The sequence below is a fragment of the Delphinapterus leucas genome, chromosome 6 (assembly GCF_059928025.1).
Source record: "Delphinapterus leucas isolate spDelLeu-1000000601 "Yukka" chromosome 6, BTC_Dleu_Yukka2, whole genome shotgun sequence".
Lineage (NCBI taxonomy): Eukaryota > Metazoa > Chordata > Mammalia > Artiodactyla > Monodontidae > Delphinapterus > Delphinapterus leucas.
In genome coordinates this window covers 83,021,841-83,039,066 of record NC_143134.1, presented here as the reverse complement: position 1 = coordinate 83,039,066, position 17,226 = coordinate 83,021,841, and the positions used below count along the sequence as shown (strand labels likewise).

At 40.3% G+C, this 17,226-nt stretch overlaps 1 long non-coding RNA gene across 4 annotated transcripts in view; it reads left to right on the top strand.

The window, feature by feature from the left end:
• LOC149748983 (uncharacterized) overlaps positions 1-16,610 on the top strand; it is a 90,454-nt gene extending 73,844 nt beyond the window's left edge. For 2 of the 4 annotated variants that reach the window (XR_016393580.1, XR_016393582.1), the window contains exons 5-6: positions 1,313-3,594; positions 4,118-16,610. This is a non-coding gene — a long non-coding RNA (uncharacterized LOC149748983). The remainder of the gene's footprint in view (positions 1-1,312; positions 3,595-4,117) is intronic. The other 2 variants (XR_016393583.1, XR_016393581.1) reach the window with 2 other exon arrangements.
• Positions 16,611-17,226: the final 616 nt, after the last annotated feature.

Sequence of the window (17,226 nt, the reverse complement as noted above, 5' to 3'; positions counted from 1 at the left end):
TCTAATCTATATACCTCTAGTATCTTTATTCCTTCTGCACTGGCTAGAATCTCCACTACAATCTTGAATAAAAGTGATGAGAATGGGTATCCCTGTCTTATTCCTGATATTAGGGGGAAAGAATTCAGTCTTTCACCACTAAGTATAGTGTTGTTAGTTTTTCAGAGATGTCCTTTATCAGGTTGAGAAAGTTTGTTGAGAGTTTTTATCATAAATAATTATTGAATTTGACCAGATGCTTTTTATGTATTTATTGAGATGATAATAGAGATGATTATATGGTTTCTGTCCATCTCTCTCTATTAATATAGTGCATTACATTAATTGATTTTCAGACGTTTAACTAACCTTATATTTCTAGGATAAACTCCACTTGGTCATGATATATAATTGTTTTTATATGGTGCTGAGACCAATTTACTAATATTTTGTTAAGGATTCTTTCATCTCTATTCATAAGGAATATTGGCCTGTAGTTTTCTTATTATGTGTTTGTATATGTATTGCTTTTTGACTTGAAAACAATATTGTATGTATGCACCTTAAGATATACTGTCTCATGGAGTTTACAGTCCTGTTGGAAAGTCAGAAATAATAAAAGAACATAATTTTTTTTTTTTGCGGTACGTGGGCCTCTCACTGTTGTGGCCTCTCCCGTTGCAGAGCACAGGCTCCGGACGCACAGGCTCAGCGGCCGTGGCTCACGGGCCCAGCCGCTCCACGGCATGTGGGATCTTCCCAGACCGGGGAACGAACCCGTGTCCCCTGCATCAGCAGGCAGACTCTCAACCACTGTGCCACCAGCGAAGCCCCATAATTTTTTTTACATATACAATTATAATTGTGATTGCTCTAAAAGAAAGTAATAATATTATATGATTTATTTTTAAGTAACAGAACCAAGTGGAGACGGGTAGGGGGGCACACTTAAGAGGGTAGTAAGGAAGACCTCTCCGAAGGAGTGACATTCGAGCTGAAACCTAAAGAATGAGGCAGCTGGAAAAGGGAGAGGGGGTGAGGGAGGTTTCAGACAGAGGTGACAACAGGTGCAGAGGCTCCACTCAGGAAAAACTTTGACAAATTAGAGAAACTGAAAAATGTGTGTTTGAGCCACCTAAGAGACGAGAAAGACATGAATGACTAATGGATTGTGGGAAAAGAGATGCACGACTGAAAGGCAAAATGCTCTACTTCATATTCAAAAGGTATTGAATTCAGCCTTGAGCAAAATGAAAATGCCAATTAAAGAAGGCAAGTAGTTGATTGGATGGAAGGATGTTTATTTCTAATCCTGTTTTCTGTCCCTTGGTAGGTTCTTAGAGGCTGAGGATGGTGGTACACTCACAAACCTCAAGATCCACCTGGTTGAATATGACTTCAGGGATCTTCAAACATCTTATACACCAAAACCCAAAGAAGAGAAGCCTGCCCACTGCAATTTGCTGGAAGTACTTGTATAAATGGCTCAGTGTGGCTTTTATTCTTTGATGCTTATAAGGGTTTTTCTGGCATTCACGGAGTTACATGCCCATTCATCTGTCAAAACTGAAAGAGAACTCTTACTCAAGAAAGTGTTCAAAGGCACATGTCTAAAAAAATGCAACATAATAAGACAAGTGAAAAATGCTAGGTCCTAAATATTCTAAGCATTCTGGGAAGCATGGGTACATTTTAAAGCTGATTGCTGTTCTAATTCTCTGTGTATCATATTCACGGCTTTTAAAAAAATTACTGATTTCTTTGATGAAGAGTTTAGCAAATGCAGAAATTGAATCTTAATTTCAGAACGCTTTGATTGCTTCTAATTGCTTGTTGTTTTTTCACATGTCTGAGTTTAATATCACAGAAAGCTTTTGAATCGTTAGCTCTGGAAAAATAACCCTGTCACTTAATCACACAATAAGTGAATTACAGGCATCCAGGCCAGCCAAGGAACCTGACCTGGAAGTTCCTTTCTAAGACTCAACTGGGAGATTCATCTGTCTTCAGCCATGCAAATCATTTCTCATCTTAGTGGAAAATTTCAGGATGGCCTCACAGCTATAAATTTCCAGGCTCATCTGGAAATTCATTGCCCCATCCACAACTGAACATTCTAGGGAATGGAAGAAGCTTTGAGTCATAGTCACTCTCTGAAACAAGGGACTCTTGAAGGTCTTGAGATGGGAAGGAAAGAGGCAGGACACAAATGCTACATAATGAAGAAGGGGCGCAGCGGTTGGGATGCGATGAAGACCGGCTAGAACAAGCTGCAAACAATGTGGCTGTAAGAATAGCCCAGGCATTGACCTTTAGCTCATTATACCTCCCTTGTAACACTAAAAATCACCCCCCCTTACACCTGACAGTTCCCAGGAAGACCAAAAAGGCCAAAAAGTTCCCAGTGGCCCAATTCCTGGGAAATCCCCGAAATAGCAAGAATATTCCTCCCACTCATTAGCCTATGAAATTAGCCCATAAAAACCTATGGCCCCATTCCTGGGGCCACTCTCACTTCCTGAGACGTCCACATTCTGCCTATGGAATGTGCATGTCTAAATAAATTTGCTTTCCCTTTACTCTGGCTGGCTCTTGAATTCTTTCCTGCTTGAAGCCAAAAACCCTCACTTGGCAATCGGTCCTAAGACTCCTGCAGGTCCCATGACGTGACATTTCCCTCTCCTGCAACAGTCTTATCTTGCCAGCCTCCTCTTCTCCCTCTCCCCGCCTGCCTCGCCACCCCCCACCCCTGCAGCACTAACAGTATGATGCAGAGGGAGCCTTAAAATGACCTGTACCGCAGGTTGTGGTTAGCCCTTAGCTTAAGAACACAAACTTTGGAATTGGACCTGGCTTCAGGACTTCCCACTTTTAGTTGTATGCTCTAGGGAAAGTTATTTACTCTTTCTGAGTCTCCGTTTCTTCATCTAAAGAATGGAGGAAATAATCTCAACCTCAAATGGCATAAGAATCAAACAAGATGATATATATAAAGCACATACCCTAGTTCTCGGCACATGATAAGCGCACATGAAATGGTAGCTATTGACGTTATTGCTATTGTTTCTATTTCTTTTTTTTGAGATTGAAGTATAGTTGATTTACAATGTTGTGTTAGTTTCTGGTGTACAGCAAAGTGAGTCAGTTATACATATATGTATATTCTTTTTTAGATTCTTTTCCATTCGAGTTTATTACAGGATATTGAGTATAGTTCCCTGTGCTATACAGTAGGTCCTTGTTGTTTACCTATTTTATCAGTATATATAGTAGTTTGAATCTGCTAATCCCAAACTCCTAATTTATCTCTCCCATCCCTTTTCCCCTTTGGTAACCGTAAGTTTGTTTTCTAGGTCTGTGAGTCTGTTTCTGTTTCGTAGATAAGTTCATTTGTATTATATTTTAGATTCCACATATAAGTGATATCATATGCTATTTGTCTTTCTCTGTTTGACTTACTTCACTTAGTATGATAATCTCTATGTCCATTGTCATTTCTATTTCTAAGTTCTGTCTGCCAGTCGTTCTACACACCCAACCATCGGTGGAAATCTTTGAATCTTATCAGTGGACGGGAGTTTTAAAATTTTGTTACTCAACCCACTTAATTTACAGGTAAAGAAACTCATCTATCTATAAAATATCTAAGAGGACACACACTTGTCCAAGTTTGTACTTTTCAGGCCAGAGTTCAATTCTGCTCGAAATGCTCAAGTACTTTGGTTACTCTTGAGTATGTGCAGAATTATTCCTCCTGTTTTCATATTTTTCTGATCACTTACAGTTTTAGTTCTAGCTTGCTATCATGTGTGACTTAGGCTAACCAATATACTCATCTGAAAAAATCAAAAAACAGTACAAAATAATTAGAAGATGAAAAATCTAATTGGAAGAGAAATATTTTGAAAATGGTACAAAAAGAGTACAAAATAATTAGAAGAAATATATACACAAAGAAATATTATAGGAGAATAATGACTTTGTTATAAATGATGATAGTGTTCTTTTTAATATTCTAAAGGACTTTTTCCAGGAAAAATGATGTTTGATGTGAAGTTTAATATATACTCTTCATACATGTATGTTTATATTACTAAAACTTTTTAAAAGTTTTTCTTTTTCTTCCTAAATGTTTCAGCTAAACAAGAGTGAAGGTTTTGGAGAAGGGAGGAAGGGGAGAGAGACCTGGTGCTATTTTTCCCCTGTGACAGAAGGGAGTTTACCAAGAAACAGAAGATGGATGCCACACTGTTGGGTGGTAAGTACCACGGTTCCACGGCCAGAAGGACTTCACTGAAGTCCAAAGCAAAAGAGGGAATTCAGTAAGTGATTCTCGCTTATAGCTACAATACTGAGCTGGGAGTTGAGGAGAAGCGTTCTTCTCTTGTGCTAGTTCAGCATCGCCTCAGCTTTGTTCTCTTGGGCCTCCAGCCCGTAGTGTCACCAACTCACCCCTGACCTGGGAGGGTGTAGCCCAGGAAATTTACTGAATACATGAGAACAGTACTAGTACTGCTATGGTTACTTGGATCAAATTAAGTATTATAAGATGAAGTAAGATTCCTTTTATTCTTATTTACATAAGCAAAATGTGCTAACTGCAAATAATTCAAATAATATGAAAAACCAAATCCTCTTTACCCACAGTATGTGGTACCTTACTTTTTTTTTCTTACTTCACCATATGTCTTAAAGCTCTTTTATGAAGTAAATATAAATCTACCTCATTTTTTTCAGTCATTATGTAGTATTCCACAATATAAATGTACCATATTTCATCTAACCCTTCTCTAACTGAGGAAAATTTCTGTGTTTTTCCAATTTTTCTTTATTATAAATAAACCTTCAATGACTAGCCATGTTTATTTTATGAATATCTGTGAATGTTTCAGAGGAACGAGTCTTAGAAATGGAATTAAGAAATCCAAGAATATGCTTATTTTAAATTTTGATAGCTATTTCTAAGTTGTCATCAAAAGAGATTGTACCAATTTACACTCTTAAAAACTGTGTCTGAAGTTGTCCATTTCCACCTGATAATACTGGTATCAATCTATTGAATTTTTAACAACCTGTTTATTTATAAAGTACACCTTGTGGTTTATTTTGCATTTCCTTTATTTTGAGATTAAGCATCTTTTTATATTTATCAATGTTTTAATTTTTTATGGTTATCTCTTCATTTCTTTTTCCCAGTTTTACATTTTATGTCTTTTAATAATTTTAGGAGCTCTTAATATATTTTGTATATTATACTTTGCTTTACATATTTTACAAAGACTTTCACTAGGACCTTTAGTTTTAGAGTCTTATTTCACACAGAACTTTAAATTTTTTGAAATAAGGTATTTTTATTAATGGCTCCTGGAATTTGCATCTTCCCTAGGAAGGCCTTCATCACCCCCTAAAATTCTAAAAACTGATATGCTGTATTTTACTCAAGTTCCTTTCTGATTTGTTATTTTTTTTAGTTTAGTGTTTATAGAGTTTAATCCACTTGGATTTTGTGTGTATGATGTGATACTGGAATCTAAATTATTTTTTTCAGGATTTCCAACCCTCTCAATATCATTTTTGAACAATCTGTCCTTTTTGCTCTGATTTGAAATGCTCCCTTTTTATATTCTAAATGTCTCTTTGTCCCTGAATTGTTCTTTTTGATTCAATTTGTCCTTGTTTTTATTCTGAACCAATACAACATTCTTTAATTAACATACACTTGGCATATTTTGATAACTAAAAATTCAGGTCCTTCCCCATTGTTCTTTGTTTCTTTTTCTTTACATTTTTTCGTTGTTCTCGTGCATTTTCTCTTCCACATGAAGTCTAAAATCAACTTATCAATTTCAATAAATCTCCCATTAGGATTTGTATTGGGATTGCATTGAATTTATGGATTAATTAGCAAAGTTGACATCCTTAAAATATCGAATCTTTCCTCCTGAAATATGTATATCTTTCCATCTATTCAGGTCTTCTTTTGTATCTTCACTAAAATTTCATAGTTTTCCTCATGTGGATCTCACATTGTTCTTGTTGATTTATTCCTGGGAGATTTTTTTAAAGCTTATGTTGTCACTGGGAACAGGATCTTTAGATTTGGGGTTTCTACAGAGAAAAGCATATGAGAGCAAAAAGAAAGCAGGAGTTGAAAGAAAAGGAGAGAGAAGAAAAAGAGAAAGAGAAACAAAAGGTAAGATGAGATGATACAGGAGGAAGATGGGAGAAAATGTGATTTTTATTGAGTACTTATTATGTGACAAGCCCTGTGGCAGAGGCGTTCACAAGCACCATTTCGTGCACTCTTCCTTGCCAGGTGGCTCGTCCGAGAAAATGAAATTTGAAAAGGTCAGCAAGGGAGCATGGAACAGGAAGCAGAAAGAGAACAGGTTTGAAGTGAAATCTGGGAACCGATCCCAGATTCCATTCTCACCAGCTGTGATTTTTGCTCCAGTCACCTAGTTACGTTCCTTGCTTGTAAAACTTAAATAATATCTGTTCAGGTGATTGTGAGGATTAATTAGAATAACTTATCTAAAGTGTCTGGCACATTAGATGCCATTCTCCATAAGTGCCAATTCCCCTCCAGGAACCCATCGCTTCCGGCTCCACCCCACCCCCAAAACGACTTTCCTGCCATGGCAAAGCCAGAGTCTGCTCAGAACAGCATGAAGCCTTCTTGTTAATGTGCAATGGGGTATTTATTCTGTGAGAGCCTAACACCCAGGAACACATACATTATGTTTTTAAGAAACATTGTAGGAGAAACAGTTGTTAGTAGCCATGATCTGAATCTGAAAAAAAATCACATACTCCTAAAAAAAAAAAAAGTCAGCCATTTTTACAAAAGGAGGCATTGTTGAAATTTGAATCCTTATTCAAGCCCAAATCCCTAGTGAGAAATATGCTCTCTTTCTATCCGAACAATAGTTCCTTGTCTCGAGACGATGCTGGCTACATAGCCCTGGAAAGCATTGAATCCCCATGGTGATGGCAGCATTTTCTCCCAGGGACGCTGGAAACACCGTCTGGAAGAACCACCCGACCCAGGGCTGTGGCCATTGAAAGGACGCTCGTTCCCAGTCTAACAGGAAAACACAACTGGTCCTAGTGTCCTAGCTACGATGTCTCGTGTTTGCTGCAGGGCTTCCACCCTCCAGAGTTGTCCTTATGAGATGTGAGTATGAAGTCGAAAGAGAGAAATTAAGTAAGTCATACTGAAATGCCCCAAATGAATATTCTTTCTAGGCAGCATGTACGTTTGTTCCCAACATGGTGCTCTTATTCGTCTAGCACATGTTTGAACCGGCCTGCATTTAAATTCTCCCTCTCTGCAGTTGGGAGCTCTTGAGAAAATTAGCTCACCTCTCTGAGCCTCCTTTCTTTCGTCTGAAAAATAGGGTTAATAACAAGAACCTCAAAAGATTGCTATGAGAATTAAATCACACGAATACAAAAGCGTGCTCATAAAAATCAGAATTATTCTTTCATCATACAGGAAATCGCATTCAGAGCCCATAAATGTCTCCAGTGGTTCTGTGTTTCGCTTTTCAAGGGGAAATTTGATTTCTGCGATAGACAAGTGTCATATGATTCTGGGACTAGTAAATAATATGTACTATTAAGTTGAGCAACTATAATTTTTTACTTTTTTTAATGGGGTGGCCTCATAAATATTGAGACTGGTTCCATATGCACTGTGAAAATTAACCTCAACCCATTAGATCTATATTCAAATTGTAGCCAGAAGCCAATCACGTCTCAATATCGCCTCTGCTACCACCTGTTTGGGTTAAAGCCATCATCATCCTTCTCTAGGATTATTGCAAATAGCCTCCTTCTAACTGGTTTTCCTACTTCCACTATTGCCCTAAAAATATTCGGAGCAATGGCGATATCATTGAAATAAATGTATCACCTCCCCAGAAGAATACTTTGACCATTGTTATTTAGATATTCACTTATTCAACAAACATTTATGGAGCCTTTACCATATGCCAGCATTGTTCCAGGCTCTGGCAATACAGCAATAAACAAAACAGATGCAGATCCCTGCCTCATAGAATGGTTTCATAAAGACTGGCTGAGATCATTGCTGGAGAGAATCTAGAGAAGAAGTTAAAGGACTGAGTTCATGGCAGTCAGTCCAATGGCTAGAAGTCAGGATGATGAGAAGGACCAGAAATGAGACTGAGAACTGGCCGGGAAGGTGAGAGGAAAACTTGGAGAGTGTGGTGGACTGGCTGTCAAGGGAAACAAGTATTTCAACAAGTTCAGGTGCATTTGCTACAAAGCCACCTTGTCATAAGTTACCACCAGGTATCCCATGTGAAGGAGAAGATACTGGCTCCTATAGAATATACCAAGTTTTGGGGTGGTTCCTCATGGATAAATGATGGCCACAGGAAAAGATGGTCACTGTGTTTGAAATGTATTATTTTGTTTATATATATTTGAGCTGATTTTACTTTTGCAACCGAAAAATACTGCATTGACACAATTTAATCATTGGCATAACACTAGGATCTTTTCTTTCATCTTCAAATGTTCTGTCTAGCTGACTCTTGTCCTTGAAGCAAATTATCCAATTTTGAGAGGTAGAACTATAAATCTAAGTAGTTGTATGTGTGGTCAGACTGCCGGGAATTTGTATGAGTAAATTTCATAGATGTTTCAGGAGGTACAGACTGTTTTTCTTGCCCCCTCCCTTTATTTTCTGACACTGAGTCTTGGAAGTTTCTGGCTTTTCATTGGAAAAAAAAAAACGAATCGTGGAAACAAACACTTCAAATTTTTCATTCATCAAGCTTCGCACAATCTGGTCTTTAATCTTTCACTTTTTCTAAGCGCATCGGGTTGGGAGCAGCCATATGGTTGTAATGCTGGGAGGGCTGGGGAAGACTAGATGTGAGACCAGGGCAGAATTGGGGGTTGTTGACAAAGAGCAGGGAGAAGAGGATCTGGATTTCTTTCAGAAGCCTGAATCTTTGGAGGGCAGTCTACGATCGGGGATGAGGGATGGATGCTGCAATTGGTCAGCTTGGGTCTGACTAGCTAAGTAGAGGACATAAGGAACACATGGCCAGAGCCCTGTGCTACTCATCCCGGTGAGATACAACTGTGGGCAAGTCAGCGCCCTGAAATTCTTACTACAGGAAACTGTCACCTGCCTCTCTGTGAGAATTACAATTGCAGGCAATTCATAAAACACCGAGGGACTTCCCTGGTGGTGCAGTGGTTAAGAAGCCGCCTGCCAGTGCAGGGGATACGGGTTCATACCTGGTCCGGGAAGATCCCACATGCCGCTGAGCAACAAAACCTGTGCACCACAACTACTGAGCCTGCTCTCTAGAGCCCGCGAGCACCAACTCCTGAGCCCCCGTGCCACAACTACTGAAGCCTGCATGCCTAGAGCCCATGCTGCGCAACAAGAGAAGCCACTGCAATGAGAAGCACGCTTACCACAACGAAGAGTAGCCCCTGCTCCTCGAATCTAGAGAAAGCCTGTGTGTAGCAACGAAGACCCAACACAGCCAAAAAAAAATAACAGTACATTTAAAAAGAAAAAGAAAACACCAAGCAGAGCCATTTGCTACATCTCTTATCAAGGTGTATCAGATGGCAAGTCACCCTTACTCAGTGACCTAGTTATAGAATATCCATTTCACAGAAATTTACATTGTTTCCTTTTGTGAGTTACAACTTCCAGGAACTCATCTTTAAACCCCAAATAGTATATAGAAACGTACACTGCAGACTGTATATTGCTTTTCAATGTAAGGAAAAATACTACATGTAACAGCATGGTATTCCCCAAGAAAACTGGGTAAAGAAGACAATGCCCAGCTCTGTGGGTGACATAATGGTAGGAAATAAACTTTACTCTGGAAGAGGTGAATGATACACATAGCATGTTGCTGTTTGTTACTTCTTTAAAGGATGGGGGCTGTAGGTGCCGGTACTCAGCATTCATCCCTGTAGAAGTTGCCCAAACAGATTGCATGGAGCTATATTCTGCTTCTCTACAGGGAGAAAGCAATTGTTTATTATTTAGGTTTACTTCTCAAATGGGTTATTGAAATACTTAGGACTAAGTATGTAACCCGTCCATGTCTTATTCATTCAACAAATATTTCTATATATTTCAGGGGCTGATCTATGTGTTTGGGATGTGTTAGTAAACAAAACAGGCAAAAACCTTCTGCCTTCTTGGAGCTTACATTCTAGTGAGGGGAGAAAAAAATAACAAAACATAATAAATAGTTAAATTATATAATATGTTGGAAAGTCATCAAATGCTAGGGAAAAGTAGAACATGGTAAGAGGTTTGGGCTTACAGGAGGAGGGACAGATTGCAGGTTTTAATAGAGGAGACAAGGTCAGTCTCATTAAGAGTGTGACACTTGAGGAAAGATTTGCAGGTGAACTGGTTAGGTAAGTGGATTTCTGGGGGAAGAATGTTTCAGGCAGATGGATGAGCCAGGGCAAAAGTCTTAGGGCAGAAGCAAGCCAGGGATGTGCAAGGAATAACATGGAGACCAGCATGGCTGGTGTGGAGTCATGAAGAGAGAGTCAAACAGGAGATGAGGTCAGAGGTAGACCCAGAGGCAACCCTGCTGGTAGAGGGCCTCATTGGCCACTTTAAGGACTGCGGCATTTAGTCTGGGTGAAATGGGAAACCCTCAGAGGAGTTTAGGCAGAGAAACTATACCATCTGTGTTACATTTTAGAAAGATCACTCTGGTTTCTGTGTTGGGAATAGTCTCAAATGGCACATTTTGGAACAAGAGGACCAAGGAGGAGACTCTAGCGATAATCCAGGTGAGAGATGATGATGACTCAAACCAGGGTGGCGGCCATGGGAGTGCAGGGAAGTGGTGTGAGTGTGTGGAGTCGGGAGTGAGACCAAGGTTTTGGGTGTGAGCAGTTGGGAGGATGGAGTTTCATCAACTCAAAGGGGGAAAACCTCTGATGGATAGGTTTGTGGGAGAAGATGAGAACATCACTTTTAGGCATGTTAAATTTGAGATGTTGGTGAGGCATCAAGTGGACATGCCAAGTAGGGAGTTGCATATATGAGTCTACAGTTCAGGAGAGAGATTGGTCACAAGATGGAAATTTGGGAGTTGTCACTGGGGTGCACCAAAATGAATAGGTCTTGGGGAATACGGGGGAATAAAATGAAGACTGAAGGGGAAGAACCAGTGACGTGGGAAGCAAATGAGAAAACCTATGGCATCCTGGAAGCCAAGTGAAGAAATTATACTGAGGATGAGGGCATGATCAACCACGCCACTGGATTTACAGGGGAATTTCCTCTGTAAAATGCAGGTAATAATAGCGCCTGCCTCACAGGCTTAAATGAGCTAATTTATGTGAATGGCCAATCAGTATGCCTGATGCCAGTAAAGGCTCAAAAATACTACCTATTATTTTTATTCCTAGCACCTCTGAAAAAGCACTTATCATTATAAAGCTGTACATTGTTCAAGCTATCCCCTAGGGGGCGCGCAAGGCCTTCCGTTTGTCCCCATTAGTGTTGTTCCCACAAAGGAGACCTCAAACTTAGGTGTAGAGCAAAATGGACTTCTAATGGCGAATGAGCCGTTTGTAGTTAAGGTGGAAAAATCCAATGCAGTGGGTGTCAGAGTTCAATGTGGATAAGAATTACCTGAGGGGCTTATGAAGATAGAAATCCACAGCCAACCCAGCCACTAGAGAGTCTAATTAGGTAAATTGGGAAGGGATCTGGGAACCTGCATCTTCCCCGCCCCAGCTGATTCCAATGTATGTCCCCCCACACTGCTGCAGCGTGGGAGAAATGAAAGAGTAGAATAACTGACTTGTAGCGAATATTCACGTCCTCTCTTCTTGGGACCTTGGAATGACTTTTGCTTCTCTTTTTTCCTGTCTCTCCCGTACAGCCAATGAGGTAAGCCAACCCTCCTCTAGCCTGGGAGGACCTCAAGGGACCAGGGTGGTTCTACAGAAAGCACGCTGGGGTGGGTGGCTTGGGCTAGCTTTTAGTGTGTCCACATCAGAGGACACAATGTAGTCCCTCCTGGTCCTTATCTGGCCCCCCAGATTTTGGGGGGGACCTGTCCAGTGTTTTAATAAAATTTAAATTTATTTCCAACATTTAAAACTCAGGAGATTTCACATTCAACCCTAGGTTTCCTGTTTCTCCAGGACAATAAGAAGATTTGAAACCTGGTTCCCCATTCCCACCTAACAAACTGGCTTCGCTTAGGCTCTGGGCTCTGTAAATTGCCACCATCCCCTTCATTCCTTACTGTTTCCCCCCCCCCCAAATCAAGGCCAAGTGTCAATTGCCATTCATCATCATACTTATATTTTCCTCAAAGATGAAGGAAAAATGTTTCTTTGGAAAACAAAGATATAACAAGGAAGCCTAGTGTTTCGAGAATAAATTTTCTCACACTGGCCCCTTTCTCTCATTTATATTACTTGCCTGGCTTCTCTAGGCATTTAAGCTTGCGATCTCCTATCTAGCTCTTAATCCAGAGGTGAAAAAGTTGTTCTTCTATTAAAAATGATCTGGAATATTATTCAGTATAAAAGGAGTGAACTACTAACACACACAATAAAATGAACGAATTTCAAAAATTAGACCAAGCAAAAGAAATCAGATATAAAAGCATGATAATGTATAATCCCATTTATATGAAATTCTAGAAAAGGCAAGACTATAGTCACATAAAGCAGAGCTGTGGTTTCCTGGGACAGAGATTGGCTGCAAAAGGCATGTTTTGGCATGATAGAAATGATTTATTATCTCAATTAGACTGGTGCTTATATATGGCAATATTCATTTGTTAAAACTCATCAAGCTGTAAATTTTTTTTTTTTTTTGGCAGTACGCGGGCCTCTCACTGCTGCGGCCTCTCCCGTTGCGGAGCACAGGCTCCGGACGCGCAGGCCCAGCGGCCATGGCTCACGGGCCCAACCGCTCCGCGGCATGTGGGATCCTCCCGGACCGGGCACGAACCCGTGTCCCCTGCATCGGCAGGCGGACTCCCAACCACTGCGCCACCAGGGAAGCCCCAAGCTGTAAATTTTAAATGCATGCATTTTATTTCATGCAAATTTTATCTACTGAGGTTGATTTTTAAAAGTTACGTAATAAAGTTGCCAGAGAAAAGAGAGAAAATCAAGCGGGTCCTTGACTAGGGTTTTTTTTTTCCCCATCACTGTCTACTGTAGTAGATGGCAGGACAGGATTCAGGGCTTTAAGATTCAGAAGCATCATGACCAATATGTAAATCTTTTAGACATACAAATAACATTTGGCACAGGGCAGCAGATCTGGACGAGCTGGTAGAGAAGATGCAGATGTGGGCACAAGTTCCCGGCGGACTTTAAACTGCATGAAGAGCTCAGTCTGGGCCTCCTTCCACGTGAAGAGAACCGGCCCTGCCCTGGGAGAGGACCTAGTGAGCTGGACGAAGCAAATGTAGGGGCTTTTGTTCTTTCCATTTCCTTCCCTCCTTCTCCCCTCCCCTCTTCCTATCCCTTCTTCACTAGACTCACTCAGGAACCTCAACCTACAAAAGCATTTTTCGTATCTGTTGAGTGACATTCCATGTAGAGAGAGAGAGTGGAATCCGGTCATTCTCCTGGCAAACCTGGCCATTCTCCAGGGACAGAGCAGGCTCACCTCAAAATACACAGGACACTGGTGTGTAGGCTATTGGTTTGATTGTGTCTCAAGTTGCTGTCAGACACCCTGTTTTCTTTCCTCTTTCTTGTGTTCCTTAGTCAAGGTTACGGGAAAAGCATTGTAGGATATGCAAGACGGTGAATTTTTATGGTTGGATTGGCCTACTTACAACCCGACAGAGCCCTCGGTAGAGTGGGAACTGAAGTACAGTTACATGGGGAGAGAACCAGACGCTGCGGGTACCCCACCCATATTCTCTTGCTCTTACCACTTCCTCATCCGTTGGCAGATTTCAGCTGCAGCGCCTATATTTCTTTGCCTGAGGCTTTCCAAAGTGGCTGCTTTTCGAGCAGCATAAGCTGAGATTCCAGGTGCCCCTCATCCCCATCAGCATGGAATGGCCGGGTTTCTTTTTTTTTAAGTTATTCTGTTAAGTGTAGTGTTCCCTTCATGGTTTTAATTTGCATTTCCCTAATGACTGACAATGTTGGGCATTTCATGTGCTTATTAGCTACGTAAGTATCTTTTTTAGTGAAGTCTCTGTTCAAAAATTTGCTCCTTAAAAAAAAAAAACAGTCCATTTTCTTCTTGTTGAATTTTGATAGCTCTTCATATATTCCATATACAAGTTTTTGGTCAGATATGTGATTTGCAAGTATTTGCTTCCAGTCTGTGGCTTGTCTTTTCATGCTTTTAGTAGTGTCTTTCACATAGCAAAAGTTTTGCATGCTGATGAAATCCAATTTATCTTTTTTTTTCTTTTATCTCTTGTGCTTCAGGTGTCATACCTGAGAACGAATTGCCTAACCCAAAGTCACAAACTAGAATCAACACCCAAATGGCTGCGAGTCACTTGGGGTTAACCTTTGTATAAGGTGTGAGAAATGAATCAAGATTCATTTATTTCCATAATGATGCTTCTTCCAGGCATTTTTAAATAATACCTTTAAGATAAAGTCCTTTTTGACCATTACTTCACTTTTCCTCTCTTTACTCCCCAAATGTAGCCAATATCAAGGTCCAGTTTTTACACATTTGGTGCAAATACGTCTCTATAAAACTAAGTAATATATTTATTCGAACGTGTTTGAAATCTATCCATCTTGATACATGTTGATCTAGCTTATTCTTTTCGACTGCCATGTAATATTACATCATATTAGTAAACCACCTTTTACTTATCCGTCTCTTTATTAGTGGACGGTAAGGTGGAATCCGTTTTTTCACTAGTACAAACACTGTTACAATCACCATCCTTGCATATGCTCCTCATTCCCATGTATGACTTTCTTTAGGATATATGACAGAAATTCAACAACTAGGTACTAGAATGTGCTTTTTTACTAAAATGGCTGAGCTGATGGACAATCCCACAGCTTACCAGGTCATAAGACTCTGAAATTATTGCAGTCTGATAGGTGTGCAATAGTTTCTTTTTTAACAATTTACACTCACTTGATTACTCCTGAGATCAAGCATTCTTTTAAATGTTTATTGGTCACTTCTGAATTGGCCTTTTCTGTAGGCTTTTCACATAGGTTTTTAATTTTGATAAGGGTATTTGTCAATGTTTTCTATATAGAACTTATTATATCTTGTTTACGAAATTGTTTTCTACTCTGAGCTTATAAAGTTTTAAAACTATTTTCTTATAATTTTTCTCATATCTAGTTTTTCAGTTGAATATTTTCCCCACAAGTCTATTTAAGATAAAATTTTCATCAAGTGAAGTGCACAATTCTGAAGTGTATAGTTTGATAAGTTTCAACAAATATAGTCATGAAACCTATACTGTAATCAAAACATAGAACGTTTCCAACAATCTAGAAACTTCCTTTGTGCCCCTTCCCTGTCAACCCCCTTCCCTGAGGTCACCACTGTTCTGATTTTTTTTTTTTTTTTTGCGGTGCGCGGGCCTCTCACTGTTGTGGCCTCTCCCGTTGCGGAGCACAGGCTCCGGACGCGCAGGCTCAGCGGCCATGGCTCACGGGCCTAGCCGCTCCGCGGCACGTGGGATCCTCCCGGACCGGGGCACGAACCCGTGTCCCCTGCATCGGCAGGCGGACTCTCAGCCACTGCGCCACCAGGGAAGCCCTGTTCTGATTTTTTTTTCTGCCACATGTTAAGTTTGCCTAGTCTAGAACTTCCTATGAGTGGAATCATACAATGGGTACTGTTTTGTATCTGGTCTGGCTTTGTTGACTTAGCACAGTAGCTTTGAGATTTGTTCCTATTGTTGCATGTATCTGCAGTTTCATTTTTGTTGTGGAGTGGTTCCATCGCATGCACGTACCACAGTTTTTCCGGCTGATGGGCATCTGTGCTGATTCCAGTTTGGAGCTGTGATGAATAAATTTGCTATGAACATTCCCATACAAGGCTTTGTGTGGACTTAGTCTTTCTCTTCCCTCAAATAAATATCCAGTAGTGAAATTGCTGGGTAGCCACTTGAGTTTTAAGTTCACAGGTGATGGTCACTGGGCAACTGGCATACATTGATCTTCCTGTTACTCCTTAGCCTCCCTCCCCTCCAACTCCACCAAGATCAACAGCTGTACAGCCATGTGATTCTAGATTATGAGACATTTATTGGAAGCAGTCTGGGAACACTGTTTCAGCTTGAAAAACACTATTTTATAAGACTAGAGTTTCCAATTTTTTTCAGAAGGATCAGAACCTGTTTTTCAAATGAGATACTCTGAGGAGCCCCAACATATGAAAAATACTTTTTAAAATGGAACTGCTTGGGCTTCCCTGGTGGCGCAGTGGTTGAGAGTCCGCCTACCGCTGCAAGGGACACGGGTTCATGCCCCGGTCCGGGAAGATCCCACATGCCGCGGAGCGGCTGGGCCCGTGAGCCGTGGCCGCTGAGCCTGCGCGTCTGGAGCCTGTGCTCTGCAACGGGAGGGGCCACAACAGTGAGAGGCCCGCGTACCGCAAAAAAAAAAAAAAAAAAAAAAAAAAAAAAGGAACTGCTTTAGTTTTGTGGGGATGCCTCTCTGCTTTTGCCCACTATCCCCATCCTTGATAAACAAATCCTTAATTTCTGTAGATCATGTTTTGAAACATTTTGGTCTAAGGAAATTGGTACTTAGACAGTAGCCAATTTTCTTGTCTAAATTTTATGGATATGGATCTGCTGCTGTGATATTTTATGTGTTCAAGTGATACTTGCAAAAGTGATGTACGTGAGAGACTTTAAATTGGAATTCTGTAACCAGAGAGATTCTGAAAGCTACTTGATTCTAATGGAAACACCCCCTACTTAAGGCTGCTAAATGATGAGAATATGGCATCTAAATGCGAGCCCTCTGGGTTTTTTTTGGACTTTAATTTCCTTCTGATAAAAAGGAATTGAATTGATAATGAGAAAGGGTGTGTGTGTGTGTGTGTGTGTGTGTGCGTGTGTGTGCATGTGTTTTACTGAGCTATCTTAATACTGTAACATCACATTTTATTAACATAATATATTATTATTACTTGGATTTTGCTGGAAATCTAGTCGGGTGAGTTTTTTCTTTTGTTCTGCTTTGTTGATAACACTTAGCAGATGGGAAAGAGACTAG